The sequence below is a fragment of the Homarus americanus genome, unplaced genomic scaffold (genome assembly GCF_018991925.1).
Source record: "Homarus americanus isolate GMGI-L3 unplaced genomic scaffold, GMGI_Hamer_2.0 scaffold161, whole genome shotgun sequence".
NCBI lineage: Eukaryota > Metazoa > Arthropoda > Malacostraca > Decapoda > Nephropidae > Homarus > Homarus americanus.
Window position 1 is genome coordinate 4,552 of NW_024721999.1, and position 4,637 is coordinate 9,188.

Here is a 4,637-nt window from a genome sequence, read left to right on the forward strand (position 1 = left end):
GACTCCGTTCCTTCTTATTCTTAAGACTGAGAGAGAGGAAGGTTTGAGGGGCTTGTCGCGAGGGTACCAGCGGCCATGGCGCCGGTACTCCCACCCCTGACTCCGTTCCTTCTTATTCTTAAGACAGAGAGAGAGAGAGAGAGGAAGGTTTGAGGGGCTTGTCGCGGGGGTACCAGCGGCCATGGCGCCGGTACTCCCACCCCTAACTCCGTTCCTTCTTATTCTTCTGCTTCTTAAGACAGAGAAAGAGAGATAAAGGAAGGTTTGAGAGGCTTGTCTCGGGGGTACCAGCGGCCATGGCGCCGGCACTCCCACCCCTGACTCCGTTCCTTCTTATTCTTCTTCTTTTTCTTCTTCTTCTGACAGAGAGAGGAAGGTTTGAGGGGCTTGTCGCGGGGTACCAGCGGCCATGGCGCCGGCACTCCCACCCCTGACTCCGTTCCTTCTCATTCTCAACGAGCAGCTTAGGTGCTCGGCCCTCTCAGCAACATCAATAGTGGTAAATAGCCAATAGGAAAAGTGTTCCAGCAGAACATCTCTCGCAGAGTCATATACACAGTTTTAATGCATATACGCTCGTGTTCCGCCCTTACTCGGCCGCACCTTTGCCGCTTAAACTTTGACCTCTTTCCCCGTTCCCGCATGCCACAGCAGTGGCACTTGTTTATCCGGAGAAAGAGAGCGAGAGTCGCAGTATTAATTGGCGTGAGCGGCCTTTCCGGCTGCAGAACTAGTGCTCTATCCCGGCGAGCGCCGTTATGAGGCGTAACACCGTCTTTAACGCGTTTAGAGAGAACTCCCCCTGCCTCCCTCCCAGGCCTGTCATGAGATAGACGTGGACTCGTGGCGAACTCTCAAAGAGAACGCACTCATCAATTTAGGGTCCACTGCAATGCATGCCAAGCACTCTTTTCGAGGTGATAGACGAAATTCCGGCAGGGCTTACTTAAAAGATATCCGACCCGGTTTCGTTTCCTCATCGTGGGATGGAGTGCTTCTTCTCCAAGAGAGAAGGAGGACGTGTGCCTCTTAGAACATGTGCAGCATCAGCCATGAGCGGCCGACGGCCATTCGTGTCTCTGTGGACAGCAGGCAAAAGAGCGCCTCCAGTTATTTGCGAGGGCGACAACTGTCGTCGGGACGGGACACACACACATGTGTGTGTGCCCGGCTTTGTTGTGGTTGAATGTGGGTGCGCCAAGTCCATGGACTTGCTAGTAATACGCTTGTTTTTAAGGGCACGCCTCGCGCAAGGCGCGGGCGATTAAACCCCAAGGCGGAAGCTCGGTTCCGGTTACCCTCGTGTCGGGGAGACAGTCAGCAGGCACCGAACTCGCAGCAACCGATGGATGTATATTTCCGACCCTCGTAGAGGAGTGGCGGCGACAAGCTCATATGGCTGCCGCCGCCGCAATATGCGTTCAACTTGTCGATGTATCTGGTATTCTTGCGATTCACATACCGACACGCAGTTTGCTGCTGTCTTCATCGACCCACGAGCCGAGTGATCCCCCGTTAAGAGTTGTGTATTTGCCATTTGGTCTTTTTGCGACTAACCATCACAGGTCGAGTCTCGATGAAAGGGTTTGACAGATATAGCCCAAGTTTGTGGTTTGGGTTTGGCCGGACGGCTTGTTGTTGTTTTTTGACACTAGAATTTCACTCTTTTTGGGTCAAGAGGCTTATTCGCCGGTAGTAAGGAACGGACGGGCAGCTGTCCAAAGCCCTGTCCGTCCTCCTCCGGTCTTCGCGCTCTCGCCCGAGTGTGGTCCACCCACAGCGTGGTACCTATTTTTGGTGCGGGGGCCGGGATTGTCCTCTTTCCCTGCTGGAGTTGCCAGAGCATAGCCCGAGACCGCCCAAATCAGGAGAGTAGTAGTTTTAAGAGCGCCCCGTTCTCTTTCTCTCTGTTAATGATCCTTCCGCAGGTTCACCTACGGAAACCTTGTTACGACTTTTACTTCCTCTAAATGATCAAGTTTGGACATCTTTCCGTCAGCTCGAGGCGACGACCCCAGAAAACCCTCGCGGGCAACGGGGCCGACAATCCAAGAGCGCCAGTCCGAAGGCCTCACTAAATCATTCAATCGGTAGTAGCGACGGGCGGTGTGTACAAAGGGCAGGGACGTAGTCAGCGCAAGCTGATGACTTGCACTTACTGGGAATTCCTCGTTCATGGGAAACAATTGCAAGCCCCAATCCCTATCAAGAAAGGCTTTGAACGGGTTACCCGCTCCTCTCAGAGGGGGAAAACTCGTTGATCCCTTCAGTGTAGCGCGCGTGCGGCCCAGAACATCTAAGGGCATCACATACCTGTCATTGCTCAATCTCGTGCGGCTAGAATTGCCGCTTATTCCTCTAAGAAGAAGTTGCGAACTGGACACCATTTTCTGGAGATCCGTCGACTACTTAGTAGGCCAGAGTCTCGTTCGTTATCGGAATTAACCAGACAAATCGCTCCACCAACAAAGAACGGCCATGCACCACCACCCACCGAATCGAGAAAGAGCTCTCAATCTGTCAATCCTTCCTGTGTCTGGGCCTGGTGAGGTTTCCCGTGTTGAGTCAAATTAAGCCGCAGGCTCCACTCCTGGTGGTGCCCTTCCGTCAATTCCTTTAAGTTTCAGCTTTGCAACCATACTTCCCCCGGAACCCAAAGACTTTGGTTTTCCGGAAGCTGCCCGCCGGGTCATGGGAATAACGCCGACGGATAAGCTAGTTGGCATCGTTTATGGTTAGAACTAGGGCGGTATCTGATCGCCTTCGAACCTCTAACTTTCGTTCTTGATTAATGAAAACATCCTTGGCAAATGCTTTCGCAGTAGTTCGTCTTGCGACGGTCCAAGAATTTCACCTCTAGCGTCGCAATACGAATGCCCCCACCTGTTCCGATTAGTCATTACCTCTGGTTCCGAAAACCAACAAAATAGAACCGAGGTCCTATTCCATTATTCCATGCATCACCATTCGGGCCATTCAAATAGCCTGCTCTGAGCACTCTAATTTTTTCAAAGTAAACTCTCCGGCCACTCGGGACACTCGACAAAGATCATCCCGTGCGAGCCGGCGGGGCGGCTGTTCGGAGCGTGACAGGAAACACCAGGCGGTGCACCGTCAGTCCGGAACTGAGATCCAACTACGAGCTTTTTAACCGCAACAACTTTAATATGCGCTATTGGAGCTGGAATTACCGCGGCTGCTGGCACCAGACTTGCCCTCCAATGGATACTCGTTAAAGGATTTAAAGTGTACTCATTCCGATTGCGAGGCCTCGGATGAGACTCACATCGTTATTTTTCGTCACTACCTCCCCGTGCCGGGAGTGGGTAATTTGCGTGCCTGCTGCCTTCCTTAGATGTGGTAGCCGTTTCTCAGGCTCCCTCTCCGGAATCGAACCCTGATTCCCCGTTACCCGTTATAGCCATTGTAGGCGCATAACCTACAATCGAAAGCTGATAAGGCAGACACTTGAAAGAAGCGGCGCCGGTGCGGAGACCGTGCGCTCAGCCCGAAGTTATTCAGATTCACCACAGGTGGGTTACGGACCGGGGCCCGACCAGTTTTGAACTAATAAAAGCGCTCTTCCCTTGCGGTCAGAGACCAATTGCATGTATTAGCTCTAGAATTGCCACAGTTATCCAAGTAAGAGGGTTTACAGATCCAATGAAACATAGCTGATTTAATGAGCCATTCGCAGTTTCGCCTTAAATCGGCTTGTACTTACACATGCATGGCTTAATCTTTGAGACAAGCATATGACTACTGGCAGGATCAACCAGGTAGCTGCTGCTGTTGGCGGCGCCTATCACGGCGGCCAAAATAGTGAGAGAGATTGAGAGAGAGGCAGAAGACATTGGGCGAGGGACCGCACGTTGGCCTTAGAGAAATAGCAAACCAGATGATCAGATCTAACTGAACCTTCTCTTGCTATCCTCGGCGCCGGCAGCGCCACCGTGTGTGCCAATCTCCTCCCTTATCCGCTCCTCTTCTCTTCTCTTTGCCCCAGCGAGGCAGAAGACTTTGGGCGAGGGACCGCACGTTCGTGTGTGCCAATCTCCTCCCTTATCTGCTCCTCTTCTCTTTGCCCCACCTCCAGCGAGGCAGCCGACATTGGGCGAGGGACCGCACGTTGGCCTTAGAGAAATAGCAAACCAGATGATCAGATCAAACTGCACCTTCTCTTGCTATCCTCGGCGCCGGCAGCGCCACCGTGTGCCAATCTCCTCCCTTATCCGCTCCTCTTCTCTTTGCCCCAGCTCCAGCGAGGCAGCCGACATTGGGCGAGAGACCGCACGTTGGCCTTAGAGAAATAGCAAACCAGATGATCAGATCAAACTGCACCTTCTCTTGCTATCCTCGGCGCCGACAGCGCCACCGTGTGTGCCAATCTTCTCCCTTATCCGCTCCTCTTCTCTCTTTGCTAGCTCCAGCGAGGCAGCCGACATTGAAGCGAGGACACCGTTGGCCTTAAATAGCAAACCAGATGATCAGATCAAACTGCACCTTCTCTTGCTATCCTCGGCGCCGGCAGCGCCACCGTGTGTGCCAATCTCCTCCCTTATCCTCTCCTCTCCTCTTTACCCAGCTCCAGCGAGGCAGCCGACATTGGGCGAGGGACCGCACGTTGGCCAATCTCC

At 53.2% G+C, this 4,637-nt stretch overlaps 2 non-coding genes across 2 annotated transcripts; both read right to left on the minus strand.

Moving 5' to 3' along the window:
- Positions 1 to 1,360: 1,360 nt before the first annotated feature.
- LOC121861934 lies at positions 1,361 to 1,524 on the minus strand. The gene has a single exon (XR_006088133.1). It is a non-coding gene; the product is annotated as a 5.8S ribosomal RNA (ribosomal RNA).
- A 387-nt stretch (positions 1,525 to 1,911) lies between these two features.
- On the minus strand, positions 1,912 to 3,782 carry LOC121861935. The gene has a single exon (XR_006088134.1). It is a non-coding gene; the product is annotated as a small subunit ribosomal RNA (ribosomal RNA).
- Between the last annotated feature and the right edge of the window lie 855 nt (positions 3,783 to 4,637).